This window comes from Ursus arctos, unplaced genomic scaffold (assembly GCF_023065955.2).
Source record: "Ursus arctos isolate Adak ecotype North America unplaced genomic scaffold, UrsArc2.0 scaffold_22, whole genome shotgun sequence".
Classification (NCBI taxonomy): domain Eukaryota; kingdom Metazoa; phylum Chordata; class Mammalia; order Carnivora; family Ursidae; genus Ursus; species Ursus arctos.
In genome coordinates this window covers 59286934-59307060 of record NW_026622897.1, presented here as the reverse complement: position 1 = coordinate 59307060, position 20127 = coordinate 59286934, and the positions used below count along the sequence as shown (strand labels likewise).

Below are 20127 nucleotides of genomic sequence, written 5' to 3'. Positions count from 1 at the left end.
GTTGTGGAGACCCAGGGGAAGGAGGAAGATAGATGGGCGAACCAGATAGGACTTGCCTGGCTTTTGGGGAGACAAGAGCTCCCCAGAATGCCACTCCATGTGCCCACTGGGCTCTGAGTAAGGGTCTCTAGTTACTGAGGTGCAGAGGGTCCTGAGTGAGGGGCTCTGGGTCACTGAGGGGCCCTTGTCTCTGGGAGTCATAAGCTGTAGGTCCTGGTCATTGAGTGGCCTGAGTGTAGGGCCAGGTCACTCAGGGGCCTAAGTGAGAGGCCTTGGTCACTGTCGGACCTGAGTGAGGGGTTCTGGTCACTGAAGCCCAAGTGAAGGTTTCTGGTCATTATGGGGCCTAAATGAAAGGCCCTGGTTACTGGGGACTGGAATTAAGGGCTGAGTGAGGGGCTTGATACCTGGGACCTGGGGACCATGGCCAGTATCTGATCACTGCAGTCTTAGTGAGGGCCTTGGTAGCTGGGTTCTTGAGGGGGAATGCACTCCATTAATCCTGAGCTGGGGTACTTGGGGGAGGCTTCCCAGTGCCCCCAGTCTGCCCAGCATACTCTGTGTTCTGGGTCTGACCAGCGTGGCTCACAACAGCCAGCAGATGGCACTGTGGCCCCATGCAGCCTGGACTCGGAGAGGGGCAGCTGGCGAGCAGTCCTTGGGGTGAAGCTCAGCTGAGACAGGCTCAGGGGCAGCCTCCACCAGCTTTGGGAGCTGCAAGGCCTGGGGGGGGGGCATTAGGTGGACTCCAACCAAACTCCCTGGGGTGATGGCCCAAGGCTGATCCCCTGGAAGCAGGGAATTCTGTGCTATGGGTTAGGAGTCCTGTGTCTGTTCCATACCCCAGGAACCAGGACAGGCTTGATCAGTAGTTCTGGAGCACAGAACAAGAATCTGAAATCTGGCCTAACACACCTAGAGGCACTTTTTTTTTTTTAAAGATTTTATTTATTTATTTGACAGAGAGAGAGAGACAGCCAGCGAGAGAGGGAACACAAGCAGGGGGAGTGGGAGAGGAAGAAGCAGGCTCCCAGCAGAGGAGCCTGATGCGGGGCTCGATCCCAGAACGCCGGGATCACGAACTGAGCCTAAGGCAGACACTTAACGACTGAGCCACCCAGGCGCCCCCCAGATGCACTTTCACCTCTGGATTGGTTCAGCTGTCCCAGTCTGCAGATCTAAGACAAACTAGTATCCACCCTGAATGTTAGTGCTATTATTTCACAGAACATCCGGTGCCCTGTGAAACCCAGAGAGAATTGGAGTCTGTTCCTTGCCATAACCACAACCCGTTACAGCCCAGCACTCATTGATACAGCACATTCCAGAATGGTGTCACACTTCAGGGCTTTGTTGTACCTCAGATAAAGTCACAGAACAGGGCTTGTCAGCCTTTGAATAAAGGCACATCCTAGGACCCTGTCAACAACCCAGAGCCTGTCCTGTTAGCACTTCCCAGGGTCCTGTCACAGCCCATGCTTGGCCTTGAGTTGTGACAGTACTGGGTATGTGACTGAGCCCTGAAATGTGCCTGAATTTGAGTAATACAGAGCCCTGGGCTGTGACTATATCCACAGTGTACAGTGACTTGTCCACAAACTTGCACCTGTGAGTTTGGCCATGATCAGCAAGTATTCATTTTTTTTAAAAAAAGATTTTATCTATTTACTTGAGAGAGAGAGAGAGAGCAAGTAAGAGAGAGAGCATGAGTGGGGGAGAGGGGCAGAGGGAGAGAGAGAAGCAGACTCCCTGCTGAGCACGGAGCGGATGCAGGGCTCCATCCCAGGACCCTGGGATCATGACCTGAGCTGAAGGCAGACACTTAACCGACTGAGCCACTGAGGCGCCCCTAGCAAGTATTCATGATCAGCGTCCATAATGATCATGGTGACAAGTGCTGTGGGAGATACAGATAAAGCAGTTCTCTTCTAGCTATCTGTGGGGAAAAACCAGTTTTATTTTTAAAATTTCCATTTTGGATCCATTGCAGACTGACACTTTTATAAAATGCAATTAAATTGCTCAAAAAATGAAATTGAAGAAAAAACATACAAAACATAAGCCCATATTTTAAAAAATACAAGTTTCATTTTGGAATAATTTTAGATATACAGAAAAGTTGCCAGGAGAGCGGAAATGCTGTATAGCCTGCCTCCAGCTTCCCCTAACATTACCATCTTAGATAACCAAGGTTCATTTGTCAAAATTAACAAATTAACATCAGTATAGTACAATTAACTAAACTATGGACTCTTCAGATTTTAGCAGTTTTCCTGCTTACGTCCTTTTTCCGTTTCAGGATCCGAGCCAGTATTTATTATTGGATTCAAATCACACAATCATTCTGTCAAGTTGCTATACAAGTTTCTAAGCACTTACTCTTCATTTCTGAACTTATCTCATCATGGACTAGTACAAAGAATCTGTGGCCTGGCACTGGTCCACAGGCCATACCTTGAGTGGCATTGGTATGGGGAATAGTGACTATATTTACAGTGGCACAGCAGGGGAATAAGAAGGATAGGAGGCAACTGGCATGAAGTTGGAGCACAGGGTACAAAGGAAGATGGTAGCCATATGGGTGGGCCTCGGGCATGGCCTGCTGAGAATGAGATGGTGGGCACGGGAAGCTTTTGGGAAAGAAGTCCCAAAAGATACCCGGTAAGGCTGCAGTTCTGCATTTGTGTGGGTTGTACTGAAGCTTCAGTATAAGTGTCTGCAACAAGCAGCAGGTGCTGAGGACTACGTGTGAGCTCACTGAGCTTTAAATGTGTCTGGGTGGAGAACGTAGGACTTGAAAAGACAACAATGGGTATGGGACCAGAGATGCCAAGGTCTGACCCAGGCCCCTGCCAGTCCATTAACTCTGGTGAGTCTGCACAATGTTAGGAAGACTTAGGTGTAGGATCGTATGACGGGAGAACGGGAAGCACAAAGGTTCAGGGATGGCAGCGTTTCCCCTGAGGAAGGAAGACACCAGGACCGGGTGGCTGTGCCCCTGCTTCAGGGCCTCCTTTCATCCTGAATATGTTGGGATCTGGGCCCCCAGGAGGTGGGTAATGTAAACACTTTGAGCGTTCATCTCCCCATGTAGGCAGTGGGGTAAATAATGTAACCTCCGGGAGGGTTCTGGGAATGAAATGAGAACCACATGGAAATGTCATGACACCTGCCTGGAGCTAGAGCTCTTCCCCCCTCCCCTACACCTCCCGCTCAGGACAGCCAGCTAGAGTCATCAAATTCCTGTCTTCACCTCTTCCTTTTCCTCTAGGAGCTGGAATCAAGGTTCTAGTAGGGATGGTCTGGCCCGGGTCCCATCACATCCTGGATTCTGCCAGCCTCCTCCTGTTTGCATTAGTGCCGCTTATCTCCTTGGTGTCAGGAGGAAGCCTCTGGGAGCCTTCTCTGTGCCTTCCCTCCATCACCTCTAAGATACACGGCTTGCTGCTAAACACTCCACACTTCATCATCATTGTTTATTTGACTGTGAGAACAGCGATGGCAGATACCATGCCTGTCTTATTCTCCACTTGGTTTCCAGCACCCAGCAAGTGCCTGGCCCATAGTCGACATTTAACCAGTATTTGTTGAATGAAAAATTGGAAGGAAAATATGTGATTTCTTTCTTTAAACAATTTCAAGTGTAGTTCACAGAGAGAAATACAGAATGTGCTGCCGAGTGTCAAAATAATGGTTGCCTGGAACTGAAAAGGTTGCCTGGAAAAAAGATGGCCTGGATACATGGGAGTTCACTAGACGATAAAGGTGGAATCAGGAATTGCTGGTAAAGGAACAGATTTATTCTGTACATGGTCTGGGAAAACCGGCTACTATCAAGAAAAAAATAATCGACATCTTTTCCTACATTGTCTACCAAGAGCTTTCCAGATGAACTGAGGAGTTTTAAAAACCTCAGAAACACTAAACTATTTATCACATCTCTGGAAGGAAGTAGATTTCCATCTTAGAAGCGACAGAAGCAGAGAGCAAGGGGAAGGTTAACTTACTTGACTATAGAAATATTTTACACTTTTGCATGTTAAAAAAAAAAAGGCAACCCAAATAAAAAGGCAAACAAACTAGGGAAATATTTGCAGTCAGCTGCTACGAGAACTTCCATAAATTTATTTTAAAAGAATACACTGAGGCCCCAGTGAATAAACAGAAAGAGTATATAGCAGATAGTTTCCAAAAGAGGAAAGACAGAATGGTGCTTAATCTTGATAATTAAAGATAACCAACCCCAGGAAGAAGAGGTCCATTGTGGCCAAAAGACTCAGGGAAAATTCCACAGGGGAGGTGGAGTGTGGGCTTGTTCTCGCAGATATGGACTGACAAAGACGGAGGGAAGAGATGCCACACATTTGGGTGGCATTTCCTGCTCACTAGATCCTGGCTTCCCTCTGAATCTGCAGTTTGAGGCCTTGAGCTGGTTAGTCTCCTTAGTGTCTCTCCAGCCACCATTATCCATCTGCAATGGAAACAACTTTCTTCATGGGGACAAACCACTGTGGAACCTCGGGGAGGTCTGGCAGAGGGGTGTTCTGGAAGAATGCTGTGGCCATGAGGGTAGGGAGCTAGTTAAGTACTCTGACTGCCCTGTCCCACCCTCCCCACAACCTTAGAGTTTTCAGACCTAAAAACCAGCTGCTTGCCCACCCCCTACCCCCAATTCCTAACTGGGGTTGAACTGCTCGTTGTTTTTTTTTTTTTTTTTTAACAACTCTTCTGAGTTGAGCTCAAGTAGCATTATCATTTCAGAGTCTTTTCTTTATATGACTTTTAATAAATATCTTTAAAAATTATACAGGCAATACATATTCATTGGAGAAAGTACAAATATAGCTGGCATTTCTGAGAGTCTTTCTGAGGAAGAGAGAGGAAGAGAAACTAGAAAACAGAAATAGTTCACCACCAGTCAGATTTCCAAGGACAGCATATGGATCCCACAGTCAGGAGACGCTGCTCTGCCATGAGGCTTTCCAGGCACCTGGGCTGCTGCTTCTCTTCCCAGTTCCAGACCTGCGAGGTCTGGGCCCCTCCATTCCTTCACATGCGAGAGGTCTCCTGATGTCACTGTTGCCTCCAGGACACAAAACCCTGATTCATCGTTGCTGCTCCTTCCTGCTGGCCTCCCACTCAGCTGTCTTCCTGGCCTAAGGAACTAGACTCATTCTCAGCCATGTGCATCAGCCATTCCCCGTCTTTTCTCCACCCACCACGTGTGATGGATGACATCCATATTCATACACGCTCTCAAAGGTTAAACCCAATTTTATCTAAACCTGGACAGGATTTTTGCAGGAAATGAAAGTTGGTGGTAAAAATACCTATTACATCTCAATGCAATATGATGACTTGAAATTGGCATGACTCTTGGTGTGTTAGCAGTCTGCCCACTCCTGGCTACTGTGCGTGTGGCATAGGCTTTGGAGAAGCAATTCCTGAGTCCTGGCTCTGACACCACCCCTTTTTCTGCCGAATTAGTGAGGGTGACGTTATTATAGGGATAAGCTTAGTAGTGGGTCACCACTGAGCCTCATGCCTATGGTTCATAGCGATTACTGTGTTGCATTTTGTGTGTATTTCCCCCATTAAACTTTTCTGTTAGTTGTCGTATCCCTAGTGCCCAGTGTAATGCCTGGCATTGACCGATATAGACTGAACAGATGAGGGAAGACTGCTCGCCTCTTACCCTGATTCTAAGAAACCCTGCCTTCCCTTCATGCCTCTTTCCCTTTATACCCTTCCCTTTATCCTACCCAGCCGGTACTGCCAGCAGCTCTCTGGGGCTACGTTTTCTAAACTTAGTTTGCTTTCTTATTGGGCCTGTTGGTGCTAGTTTAGCATCCCAGTCCTGACTTGTTGGCCCTGTTTCCTGGGCTCCTTTACCCACATTTTGTCTTTTCCAGTCATCAGGAGCGCTTGAGATACTCTCAAGGACTTTATTTAGAGCGCAAGATTTCTCCAACCTTCTCCTTCCCCAGCAGGAGTTCTGGGTTGGCTCTCTACCTAGATTCTGACTCTTTAACAGTATACTTACGTCTTATCCACTTCTTTTATGATCACCCCGAGCATATAGCGCAGGCCTAGATGTATGCTAGGCCCACTCTTTTGCAGCATATATCATACTGTTTATTAAATAAGTAACTGTGTAGTTTATCTAACACCTGTGTCTCCCATTTGGAGGCAAATTCCACAAGGACAGGGGTTCTGACTGTTTTATTCACTGCTCTATCCCCAACATCTAGCACAGGGCCCAGCACATAGTAGAGTTCAATAAAGTTGTGTGATAGGAACGAATGCATGAATGAATGAATGAATGAATGAATGAATGAATGAATGGAATGATTGACCCACGATGACTTTGGTAAGCAGGGGAATGGTTTTGTTTCTTTGAAAAGAAGCCTTAATGCTGAAGGATCTGCTTGTGAAAGGGGAAAACAGGCCTTGGGGCAGTTGGCGACCAAGAACAGTGGTTAATGCTTAAAGGGACTCATGGGCAGTCTGGTCAAGTGCAGGGAAGCCTGCTTGGGCCAAAATAGAGGGAACAAAAGGTTCTGGGAGGGCTGGGAATGGGAGTGGGGATGGTGAGTCACAATTTCCTACATCCATGCCACCAGTTTCTTCCATAATCATATTTACTTTGGACCCTGTACCATGTTCCCAGGGGACCTGGGGTAAAAGTAGAAGTTGGTTTATCTGTTATACTGTTCATGTGGATTACTGTTTGGCAGCAACGTTTCGAGGAGGGTTATTGCTAATCACTTCTGATGCATGTGGGCTGGGGCAGAGGTGGCCAACGCTGGCCTTTTGGGAGATTATCCTTGGGATTTACCAATTAGCCCAGCAGGCTCACACTTCCTCGTGAGACCTGGGCGCAGCTGTGGCCCCTGTCTGGACAAGGGGCCCAGGGACAAAGCCGGAGGCAGAGGTCTTGGAGGCAAGGGGCTTTGGCAGCTTCTTCAGGGACCAAAGGGAAGCAGAAAGGAGATGGGCAGTCTGGAGGGACTGCCTAACTCTTGTTATGCTCACTAGACCTTAATTAAGGCCCCTCAATCTCTGCGCCCTAAGTGATGGGCACCAGGGCCCTGAGGGTATGGGGCTGGATCTAGACTGTGAAAGGTCTAAACATGCTAAAGTCTGTGGTTGGTCTCCATATGTCATTCAAAGTAAAACAATTAAACCATAAAATAAGTTTAGTTCAGTAATACAATTCAAGTTTATCCTGTGATGGTTACCTTGATGCTTTTCTGCAAATACTTTTTAAAAAACTTTTTTTTCAATTTTGTTTTGGTGGTTCTACTTCAGTAATGCCATCCCTGAGGAGGGGTCTGAGGTAGAGGCCCTGTCACTAAGACCTGAGTGAGAACTGGCTCACTGAGAGGCTGAGTGAGGGGCTAAGGGAATGGAGGGAAAAGCTTGGATGACTGAGTGAGGGGTCTGTGTGAGGGTCCTGGTCACTGAGGGGGTTGACCTGGGATGTTGTCACTGAGGTCTGAGTGAGGGTCCCCAGTCCCTGACAGTGCTGAGGGTGGGCTCTGGTCAGTGAGGGGCCTACCGAGGTGCTGTGGTCACTGAGGACCTGAGGAAATGTACCTCATCACTGAGACATCTGTCAGTAGCCCCGCGTACTGAAGCTTTTGATGGGGGCATCTGGTTACCAAAGCCTAAAGGAGAGGCTTCTGTCACAAATTCTCGAGTGTGGTCAACAGGCCCTAACTGAGAGGCTCTACTCCCTGAGAGGACCAAGGAGATGTTTGGGTCACAGAGTTAGGGTCTCTTCCTTCTGAGGGGACTGTGGGTTGGGGGTCCTGGCTTTGAGAGGCTTGAAGAAAGAGCTCTGACCGTTGAGATATGGCTTTGGTCAACAGGAAATACAATAAGGCCTCCATCAAGTCTGAACTCATACAGGTGGGGAAAACTGTCCTGTGTGGGGGTCCAATAACTGAGATTCTATGGCCAGTTTAAGCCAAAGTGGCCCTTAATTCCTCCTCCCCTTCCTCCTTCAGCCTGATCTGCAGGTCTTCCAATCACCAGTAGATGGCACTGCAGCTTCACACGAGGACAGGGCTGCTGGCTTGCGTCCCAAGGTGGGGTCCAGGTGCTAGCAAGGTGAGACGCGAGAGAGGGAATTAGTTGTTCCTCTGACCAGATTCCCTGGAGGCAGGGAGGAACCAGGCTATGATGGCCCAAGCAGATCCCCTAAACATAGGCCACCTAGAGGCCAAGTCCTCTTAATCGCCAGGCCAGCTAAATGCAGTGTAACTTTTACATTTGATTCATTCATACATTGAGTTGTTCAGCAGGTCTGGTACCTGATAGAGTTTGTGCTAGGCACTGAGATAGGGTACAAGGGTGGTTGAAGAAGGTTGGTGTTGTTGAGAAATCCATACTCTTGAAGGTGAAACATTAATATAAACAAAATAATTATAATACATTTGATAAGGACTATAAGGATGTACCCAATGCTGTAAAGTCCAGGGAAGGAAGAAATACAGAATTTGGGGAGTTTGTGAACATAAAGGAAGGAAGAGGTGACACTGACCCAGCGTCTCAAAGTACGATCAGGGTTTTTGTTTGTGAGGCACCCATGGAGGAAGGTTCCTGGAGTAGAAGCAAAAGTGTGAATGAAGATGTGGGGTGTGAAAGAGCACAGGGTGTTGAGGGATCACTGTGCACTCCAAATGTCTGCAGTAGAGGGAACAGGGTGGGGATGGGCTGGGAGGGTGGTAAGGAGTAAGGATAGATACACAGGTTGGGGGGGATTATTAAGAACCTCGTAACCCATAGTTAGGGATTTGGTTGTGCCTGTTTAATGTGTGAAGAATCAGGAGGGTTTTCAAGTAGGCAGATGAAACCCAGGGTTCTGTTTAATTTGCCCGTAGCCAAGGTGCGGGGTGGTTTAGGGGAGCAACAGATTGCATGCAGGAACCCAGATAGGCAACCAAATGAGAATTTATGAGAGTGAAGTAAAGAAGGGAGACAGGGAGGAGAAAACAGATTTAGAGGTATTTAGGAGGGAGGATGGATAGGATTTCATGCCAAAGTAGATGTGAGAAGTTAGGGAGAATGAAGAATTTAGGCAAATAAGAAGTGTGAATATTTACTGAGCATTTAACATCTGTAACACTTTATCTCAGCCATCATGACAATGCTCTATAAAGTAGTAATTATCATCCCCATTTTCAGATGGAAAAACTGGAGCTCAGCCAGGTTATGTGGCTTGCCAAAGGCCACACAACTGGTTCTGTCCCCCGCCTGGCTTTTCTCTCTTCAGCCTTATCCCTCTCCAGACTACCCGCCACACTGCCACAAGCTAGAGCTTCTGAAAATCCTTCCTGAAAACCCTCTGGTAGCCCTCTACTCTGTATGGGATAAAATAAAGCCAAAGCACTTCACAGGTGAACGTCAAGTCCTTGGCTCTCCAGTCCCTGCCACCCTCAACCTTTCCCCACCCCATTCTAAGGATCAGGCAGACAGGGCTGCTGGCAACTAACTCCCTGAAGGGGCCACCTCCCTTGCCCATATGCAGTTGTATCTGTGGTGTGCTAGTGGTGCATACCCCATCCAGAAACCCTCACCTATACTGACCCTTCTGCCTCATCTGTACCTGTCTCTACCCTGTTGCCCGACCAGCTCCTACTCATCCTTCAGGTCTCAGCTTAAATGTCACTTCTTTAGTCACTTCCGTAAATGTGACTTCCTTAGGCTTTTGTGACTCACCATCCACCCTGTGAGGTTAGATCTTTGCATAATGCACTGTCCCAGAATTTCGTAACATTTACCACGATGATAATTAATTATTTTCATAACTATTGACCTAATATTAGTCTCTTCCATTAGACTGTCGGGCTCTTTGATTGAAGGGCCCTAACTGAGGATATTCATTGCAGCTTTTTTGTAACAACAAATATACCTGATTTTCAGAAAGCTTGCAAAAGACACAGTTGTCCTTTGGAAGATGGGAGTGTCCTTACTCATAATTATACTTTAATAGCCATTCTCAAAATGTTGGCTTCCTGACACCAAGATTCTTTTACTACCCAAGTCAGGAACATTTCCACTAGGGGGTTGTAGTAATGATTCCACTAAATTGGAAACTGGAAACTGGTCATTTTACATTTCTCATGACACACAACAGAAAGGGAACAAAAGGTGTCCTAGTGTTGTCTAGAATGATTAATCTTGATGACTATTAAAGAACAAAAGTTCAACTGAGTGAATCTGAAGATCTAATTGGCTTTATTAAGCGATTCATGAATCCTGCAGCACCCCATCTAGCAAGTGCAGAGAGATACTCTGAGAAGTGGTACAAAATTGCAAGATTTTTATAGGAAGGAGGGTGTGGCAAGACATTATTAGCAGAAAGAAAAGAAATAATTGTTTTAGGCAGAGTCGCCTTCCCTTGGGGGAAATGGCAGGGGGTCTTATCATGCAGATTAGCTCATTTTTCTTTGGAGGGGGAATGGACAGGGTCCTGTGACAGATATTCTTATTGGTGCTGACCAGAACATTTCTGGTTAAGATTACATTTCTATGGGAGATTGAAATTGCAATTGTAACTGAACTCCAGGGGTTTGCTGCCACTTGAGGGGCATCAAATTGAACACAACCCAAGGAAATTTGTAAGCAAAGAACTTTTTATTACGTGGTACAAGTAAGGAGACGGGGATAGCTCTCAATGCGTGGTCTCCCTGTGGTGGTTGGCACAGGAAGCTTTGATTCAGTGTATTAGTGGGCGGGGCAGGGAGCTTAGGCACTGTTGGTTCAACTGGGCATGCCTAGCATGTCAACATGCTAGTGCATACATCATATGTTTTAAAAATGGCAGAAAACCCTGCTGTAGACGGAGATCTTGGTATTGTAATGAACTGCAGGTAACTTCAGGACAACTCGGGGGGTTCTGCACAGGTCCTGAGCTCCAGTCCGGCTCACACTGGCTCAGTAAGGAGATACCAGGCTAGACACACTTAGCTAGGGGCTATCAGGTGAAACACCTAGTTGGGCGTCTCCTTGGCTTGAACGGTAGGTTCTGTAAAACAAAATAGTTCCTTCTCCGCTTTTGTCCCTTCCCCTCCTCCCTTCCGCTGATAGCTTTCAGCCCTCTTGTTTAAGTAACATCCGTTGCATCCTGGTTAACACAATTAGGTTACTGTTAAGACCTGGTTTGGTGACTTGGCTTAAGTGACTCCATTTTGATCCTTTGGTTTTCTTTTTTCTTTTCTTTTCTTTTCTTTTCTTTTCTTTTCTTTTCTTTTCTTTCCCCCCAATCTAACACCACAATGTTTATTCCACCCTTCCCTTTCTCCTTGTTTGTAACATATTTCTTTGACAGGAGAAACTGGCTCTCATTATCTCCATTACATATACATAGTTGATCAACCCAAGTGTGTACATGTTATTTCAGAACTGGTAATCAATATCATTATGAGGAACACATCTTTGAAATACAGAATAGGGCCCCTGGGTGGCTCAGCTGGTTGAACATCTGCCTTTGGCTTGGCTCATGATCCCAGGGTCCTGGGACTGAGCCCTGCATCATTGTCCACTTATTGTCAGGCCCCCTGCTCAGCTTCTCCCCCTCCCTCTGCCCCTTTCCCTCTTCTCCTCCACCTCCACCCATGCTCACGCTCTCTCTTTCTCTCTCAAATAAATAAATAAAATCTTAAAAAAAAATACAGAATAATTTATGGACAGTACTTTGTATTCAGTCTTACAGGATTTGTTCAAAATATAGTTTTCCAAAGTAAATTTGGTTTCCTTCTCACCTCCTTCATTGTAGTTATGTTACTCATTTGTTAAACACTTAGGTTCATTTGCTATAGTATGTATTATATTTTGCATTCCCCCCACTACCTGGGGTATTAATTTTCCCTTCTAACTTACAGTAATATTTACCCTTTGTGGTATACAGTTAGATAGGTTTTGGCAAATCCATAGGATTGTATAAACATCAACACAGTGGTGATTGAACATGACCCACACGTGAACAATGATCTTTTGTGTATAGTTCAGTGCATTTTGACAAATGCACATACTTATGTAACCTGTACTTCTGTCAAGATATACAAAACATTCTCAGTTGGTTAGCCAGCAGGAAAGGTGAGCTAGAGGCTGAACAGTGGGTGCTCCCCAGTATACAAGCTCTGATGACAGTGTGGAAGGAGCAAGTGGGCTGGGGTGGAGGTCTTCAGGCAAGTGGTGTGTGCCCGTGGTTTTCTTTTTAACACTATTGTTGGAGAAAAGTGGTTTCCCTCCCTCCCAGGGGTTTATTTCATATGGAGGGAGCTCCTCTGGCGTAACACTCTTGGCCTCTCTCCCGAGAAGAGAAGTCAATAACTTATCAGAGAATTTGAGAAGAGCAAAGTGAGCACACTGGTTCAGCTTCTCTGTGTCAATCTTTGGCAGTTGGACTGGCCACAGAAGCGTGTGTTCTGTAGGACGCTTTCAAGGGACTTGCCCCAGTGGGGAGACCTTGGTTTTCCAGCATGATCTGTTACTGGCTAGGTAAGCCTCTTTTTATTTCTGGGGCTCACTATTGGAAAGTTTATCCAATTATATAAATCACTTCTCCAATATTAGCTTTATCAATAATAAAAGTAATATGTTGACTTCTACCTTTTAATTGGTTTTGAACTCAGGAGAGGGAGAGAGGGGGCTATTGACTAAGGATCCACAGAACTTCAAGATCCAATTTCACTGGATTAGAAGCCTTAAGAAATAAACAGGAAGTAGAATTTGGGGATCCAGCTAACATGTGAAGAGGCTTCTGGTGAGGCCAGGATCCATAGCTTGAGGTACAGACTTTAGTAAGCATGGATTTGTGACCGTGTGGCTGATGGTGGTTCACATGCAGCCGTGTGGCTGGCTCGTTTATGGATGGAGTTGGTTTTTATCACTTATAACTGGACGGGCAACTTCAGGTTTTTGGTGCCAGATGTGTGGGGTTTCTCCTTGGTGGGTCCCCACAACTCTCGGGCTTTTATCCACAAGTGAGCATCTGTTTTTTATAGAGGCAGGGCTATGGGCTGGCTTTAGGATACAGGGGCAGGCCTTTCCTCCCTTCAGCCAAAATGCCTCTGTCTCAGTGCATGTAGGTGGCCTCAACATTTATTAAGGGCAGGATTTAGGCAGATACCGCCCTGGGCCAGGGTTTGAGGGGTGGGGTAGGTACGAATGGCTCAGCTGACACCGGCCTCAGCAGATGCCTGCTACACAGAACCTAGCAAGCACATGCTGGCCACACTGCTCTCAGACAAGGCATAGCCACAGTAAAAATGAGAGCCTTGGGAATAATGGCTGCAGTTTATCCTTGAACTACACGGCTGTTAGACTTAGCATTTGTGCATGGGCTGCTAGGGGCCACACAGAGTTGCTGGTGGGCTGCAGTGCCTTAATAAACAGGGGTAGCTGAAGCAGGAAGGCTTCAGTCGTGGAGGAAAAGGAGTCCTTCTGTGTATGGGCCTTTTAGACATGGAGGGTGCAGAACAATTGTTTACCAGTTGTGTTATTCATCAGACTGCTCAAACCTGATTCAAAGTAATGCTGTTTTGAAATTACCTCACCCAAGGAAAGGAACCATGGAGAGACTAACCTTCTCTCACCACATGTTGAGAAGACCAGAATGGGTGAATAAAAATGGGAAAGGGAGAGGCATCTAAGTCTAATTGCTCTTAAAGAGGGTATAAGAACAGAGTAAGATGTCTGAATTTTTATTAGCTCAGAAACAGTGATTAGATCCTAAATAAATCTGGAAAGATAAAAAAGTCCAGATTTCAGAGCTGACTGGAATGACTCCCTCAAAGGATTCTAAATTTAGGAAACCATTAAGAGGCAGCTTCTCAGAATGAGAGAGATCATAGTGTGAGCAAATTATAAAGTTGTAGTTCACTTTTTTTGTATGCCAGACATGTTCTATTGACCGTATCAGTTTATCTACTGAGATCAGCCAAGAACATTCCAGTTTACCTCGACCAGGTTTTGACTATAGTACCCTCAACTGCATGGGAATTCAAAACACTTAAAAAAAAAACAAACCTACGTAACCACAAAGCCATTATGACACTCAAACTTATTTCCTTAATATTATTTAATGTTCAGTTAGCATTAAAAAATTTAATTAGCCTTCACATTTCCCAGATTATGTCATAATTTTTTTCAGCTTGTTTTTAGAATCAGATCTGATCATTAATATTAGTTTATAATTTTCTTAGATCTCTTTTAATCTATACATTTACCTTCCATCTTTTTTTTTTTCTTTGAAATTTATTGGCTAAGGAACCTGAGTCGTTTATCCTGCAGAAGGTCCCACAGTAGGCAAGAATTGCTTAATTATCATTGAAAATGTTTCTTTGTCTCATATATTGCTGGTGAATTAGTAGTTAGATCTAGAGATTTGATTAGATTCAGATTGGATTTTTGATTTGAGCCCTTGGGGCAAAGTGGTCATTGCTCTGGTAAATTTGGAAAGAATGAATTGGGTATGCTCAACACAACTCCTCTAGCTCTTTTTAGCCAGACTCCCCCAGGATACACACATTCTACTCTCCTCCTCCATGAAGTAAAATTTAAAATGGTCTTCCATGGATGGGGTGGAGGATGGAGTGGTGGGTAGGGAGAGCTACAGTTTTCTTGCACAGTCTATGAATGAGTGGGCTACTTTCCCTAATCCTGGGGTTCAGGATCAAGAAGCCCAATTCCTAATGATAAAGCCACATCTATCAATATCAACTTTATCATAGTGTTGTTATTTTGACCTCTCATTTACCGTATTCTTTTGCATTATTTCTCAGCTGATTCAGAACTCAGGCAGAGAATGGGGTGGGTATTATTTATTGAAGCCTCTGAACTCCACAATAACCACCAGGGATAAATAGAGTAGCTACTTGTGTGAGACAAGCTTCTGTGCCTGCCTTGCCTACAGGTCCTATTAAGAGTTGGCCATATTGGGCATCAGGGTGGCTCGGTTGGTTAAGCACCTGCCTTCGGCTCAGGTCATGATCCTGGGGTCCTGGGATTGAACCCCACATCAGGCTCCCTGCTCACCGGGGAGTCTGCTTCTTCCTCTTCCTCTGCCCCTGCCCCTACTCATGCTTGTGCGCACACTCTCTCTCTCAAATAAATGAATGAAATCTTAAAAAAAAAAAAAAAAGATTTGGCCATATTTACTGTACTCATCTCATTCCCTCACCCCTGGGCAATAGCAGATTGGACCTGACCCAAAGCTACCAGTTAGATGCTCACTCTTTTTATCTTTCAGGAAATTCTACTAAGACACAGTGATTTTAATCATTTGATAGTAGGTGCTGCAGATAGATTGGGAGAGACATTTTCTGACCCTGTGCCTTGCTGATAAGCAGCATGAAGCAGGCACATAGACAAGAGTGGAGATAAGCGAACAGGAGACCTTTGAGAATCAGAGGCAGAAGACGGTTCTCTGGCCTCCTTTTCTAGTCCCACAGGCTTATTTTGGATCTTAGAGTTGGTTGGTGACATAGAGGGCATTGTACTCCCTGGACTTGCTGAAGAGACAGCCGTGTAGTTTTCCGGAAGAAGTTTCATGACAGGCTCACTTGAGGTAGAAGCTGAGAAGCCAAGGAGTCTGAGTACCGGCACAACACCTGCTGGAGCAAGGAAAAGCATTTGCTTACTTTGGAGAGAGAAGGAAGAAAGAGAGTAAGAGCGTGGGGGGTAGAGTCTGTGACATTGATGTGACATTGCCTATGACCAACCCTCTGAAACTTAAGAGTTCTGATCTCTTGAAATAGGAAATTTTCAGTGTTCTTAGTGAAAGTTGATGACGGGGCTGTGTTGGCACCCAGATTCATTTGGAAGAATCAAGACAGCCCAAGGGAGTGTAGGAGCCCTGAGTGTGTGTGTGTGTGTGTGCGCGTGCGTGTGCGTGTGCGTGTGTATGGTAGAAGTGGATCAGACTGTGTAGAACTTTGGGCTTGAAACTGAGGTTTAGAACTAACTGTAACCAGATGATATTGGGTCACTTGGAATTTGAGCCCCCTTCACTTCCTCTTTTAGAGGGCAGAGTCCTGTAATCTACACAAAGACCCCGAAGCCTTGGTCATATTGCCTCTCAAATTTGTCATCTCTGCCAGGCTATCCCATCATCATGGTTATTTCCTCCTGCCCTCAGTGTAGCCTGTCACCAACAGGAGCTCCTCGTTACAGCCCACTTGAGGTCTCTTTCCACTACATCAAAGGAAGAAGTGTTTGGGGCAGATCTTCCTTCCCCTTGCAGGTCTCTTCTTCTAGTCTCTCCCAAATTACTAACAGCCTAAGTGGTTATATGCAGGTGTTTCTTCACCGAAGAGTTGAAGCAATTTCAGAAGGGAGACTCAGTGTCAAAGAGGGGAACGATAAAATGCTCCTAACTTTTTTTTGAGACGTTTTCTTTAGTTCTAAAGGGATACTATGTACAGATCTAGATCCTTCAGGCTCCCTGGACTTTTGCTGAACAACTTTTTCTTCTTCATGGGCCTCCTTTTAAAATGTGTCCCATTTGAAAACTTGCCAGTTTCCACACCAATCATAGGAAGGGATATCACTTCTTGGATCTTCTCTCTCTCCAAATTCACCATCCTTACCCCATCCCATCATCCCAAGTCTCACTGTGCCAATTTGAGGTGATCCTCCAGGATGTTAAGCTAGTTCAAAATGATGCCCAAATCTTGTAGAACTGTGTGTATAGGGGAGGAGATGGGGGCAGGGGGAGAGAAGAAGAACTTCTGGGTCTGTAGTTAGTGGTGGATTTAAATTTTCCTGGCCAGATTTCCTTTTCCATATTCCTATATGTGTGAGCAGCAATCATGTCCATTCATTTGATTAATAGAATTGTTACATTAGCTCATCCACTGCTCCCAGGAACAGACATTAATTTTTAGAGAGTACAATCTAGACTCATATTGAAAAAGGATATATTTCCTCAATTAGAAGGACATCTCGCCTTTTTCCCAGAGTTAGTGGGCCCCATTATTGTTCAGAAGAGAGGTCTGGTTTCTTTCCTGCTCTGCCTGGGAAGCTATTGAAAGAATAAATAAGCTATATTATCCTTTAATGGCTCCTCCCTTTTGGTAATTCAGGAAGGGCTCCAGACTCAATAAATTGTTTCAATAGTCTGCTTTGGGAGCTGGGGTAGCTGCCAATTCTTTTATAGTAAACCCACCTTCATTTGAATTAACCAGGGTCGTTTCTGTTCCTTGCAACCAACTGATTCTTGTCTAGAAGAGAATGGGGTTCTGACAAGTAGGCTTGCAAGCAATAGAGCCTGAAAAGAATGTGGATACTGTCTCTAGCGTTGCTTCATGGTGTCAGTTGGTAAAGATTCTTTCACCCTGGGCAGAGCAGTTTGGTGAAGACTGGCCAGCTTGAGTGGGCTTCTGCCTATCGCAAAAAAATGATGCCTGAGTAGCACCCGATATAATAGAGGCCTGGAGAATTATGGGTAGAATGTGAGGAGCCCCTGGCGTGACTTCTTATTCTGCCATGTCTGGTAGTAAAAGTTACTTAAAATATTAGCACAGTTCTAGACTCTTCTGGTATGAAGGTTTGAGTCCGTTCACCTACTAAAGAAACCCTAATCAGTGTAGGTACTGGGTACGAGCTAAGGCAACATGAGATGCATTGTAGAGGACAAAGATCAGTTTTACTTCTAAAATTCAACCATCAGTTTCTCATCCAATTGGGATGGGATTTTACTTGAATTTAAATTTAGCTTATTTTTATTTTATTTTGTATATATTTTTTAAGATTTTATTTATTTTAGAGAGAGAGCGCCAGGCGGAGGGGCAGAGAGGGAGAAGGAGGGAAGTAGACACCCCGCTGAATGTGGAGACTGAGGCACGGCTCATTTCCTGATGCTGGGCTCGATCTTCTTCTTCTTCTTTTTTTTTTTTTTGACAGAGAGAGAGACAGCCAGAGAGAGAGGGAACACAAGCAGGGGGAGTGGGAGAGGAAGAAGCAGGCTCTCAGCAGAGGAGACTGATGCGGGGCTCGATCCCAGAACACCGGGATCACGCCCTGAGCCGAAGGCAGACGCTTAATGACTGAGCCACCCAGGCGCACTCGATGATCTTCTGACACTGGGCTCGATTCCAGAACCCTGAGATCATGACCTGAGCCGAAACCAAGAGTCTAATGCTTAACTGACTAAGCCACCCAGGTGCCCCTTGTATGTGTTTACCTCAATCTGTTTCCTGAGCTTTTAACTCTAGTCTTAACCAACTTCTCCTTCTCTCTTTCTCTTTCCCTCTTCCTCATAATATTTGATATTTCAGATCTTCTGAGTTTATTTTGCCCTCTCATTCTAATGGTCCTGGATTGACTGGAAGAATGTGAGAGGGGGTCCTTGACCTGGCCAACACAAGCTTCAGTCAAGGACTCAGTAGTGCAGACCACTTTCTGAGAGTCGTGTCAGGGTGTCTTTCTGCACACCCCTTCCCCAAGACCCAGGTCCCACAAGGTTTGTGCACTACATGGGGAACCCAAGGGTTTCTCAATGATTATTGCTTTTGGTTTCAACCAAGACACTATGTGTTGGCCTCTTGAGGCATATTATAGAGGTTCAGGTCCTAGATTGAGCCTGGGATCATGGTGGGTGCTTAAATTGTTCAGCCATAGAAAAAGCTTATTTCTGCCTCCCCTTCACTCACTTGTGTAGGTAAAACAAAGCAAGTCCTGTAAGGAACCTAAGAAGAGGGTTATTTAAGGGGAGGGAATGGACACAAAGCAAAGCAGTGCATTCTTTCCTTTCCTTTCTCAACTTCTGTTGCCACGATATCACCATAGTCTATAGGCTCTCCTTCAGGGTGGGCACATCTGGCAGTGAGTATGATGGTGACTCCTCTTGGACAGGTGAGCTGGCTTCAGGGAAGGCCAAGGAGCATCAGTGACACCAGCAGGGTTCACTACTCTAAACACTGTAGTCCTGGCCTGGGACCAAACTCGGCCCATGTGTGGTTTCCCAGCTCCCGTCATTGCTTCTCATGGGTCTCTCTTTCCCAAGGTTGCCAGCCAGAAGCAGGAGCTTAATTCTTATTAACATGTTCACTCCTAAGGCTGTCATTGCAGGCGTGATCGACTTTGCTTAGCAAAGCAAATTTTGTGTTTTCTTCAATTAATAAATTTATATTGGGTGCCTTCATGTTCTAGGCTCTTGTGTGCTTAACATTTGTTATTAAAACTAAGAACTAACATATCTGTGATAACCGGTTCTGGGAAGGGGCAAGGTTACATTTACTTTTTTACTCAAAACTGCGTGCTCAAATCTAAACATGCTCATCCTTCTTGTAAACCTCAAATCCCTTTTCCAGGGTGAGGCAGGCTTGCAGTGAACACTCTGATCATTTTTACAAGAAGGGTCTTGTTAACTTCAACAGACAGTTCTTACAATACTTCCCCCAAAAGGATAAAATCAACAATAATAAGGGTGCCTGAGTGGCGCAGTCAGTTAAGTGTCTGAGTCTTGATTTCAGCTCAGGTCGTGATCTCAGAGTTGTGAGATCGAGCGCCGAGTTGGGCTCCTCACTCAGTGTGGAGTCTGATTGAGGTTCTCTCTCCCTCTCCCCAGCCCCTCCCACTCATTCCCTCTCTCTCTCTCTCTCTCTCTCAAATAAATAAATAAATCTTTAAAAAAAAAACCCAATAATAATATTCCCACAATCAAGGTAAACCATGTTGGAAGGTATATATATATATATATATATATATATATATATATAAAATATTTTATTTATTTGACAGAGAGAGACAGCGAGAGAGGGAACACAAGCAGGGGGAGTGGGAGAGGGAGAAGCAGGCTTCCTGCCAAGCAGGGAGCCTGATGCGGGACTCGATCCCAGGACCCTGGGATCATGACCTGAGCTGAAGGCAGACGCTTCACGACTGAGCCACCCAGGTGCCCCGGAAGGTATATATTTTTGAGAGTGCTGATCCAGGTCCTGAAGTATTTCAGAGACTACTCTCCTGTATCCTTATTTACCAATTTTAAATGGTCCGCAATGCTGATGGAAGAAATCTCTTCTCCATTAATTGCTTTGTGATTTCATTCATACTGATAATTTCCTGTCAAGATGTGGCTTTCAGGTGAGATGGACGATTTCTTTGTCTCATCTC

At 45.4% G+C, this 20127-nt stretch overlaps 1 protein-coding gene across 7 annotated transcripts in view; it reads left to right on the top strand.

Annotated features, from left to right (window-relative positions):
- Nucleotides 1–20127, top strand: part of FHIP1B (FHF complex subunit HOOK interacting protein 1B) — a 163120-nt gene that overhangs the window by 17916 nt on the left and 125077 nt on the right. The window contains exon 1 of one of the 7 annotated variants that reach the window (XM_057316914.1): nt 15239–18184. The exons of the other annotated variants lie outside the window; for them this stretch is intronic. The gene's annotated coding sequence lies outside the window, so the exon portion shown is untranslated. Of the gene's footprint in view, nt 1–15238; nt 18185–20127 lie in introns of those variants that run through there. 7 annotated transcript variants of the gene reach the window in all.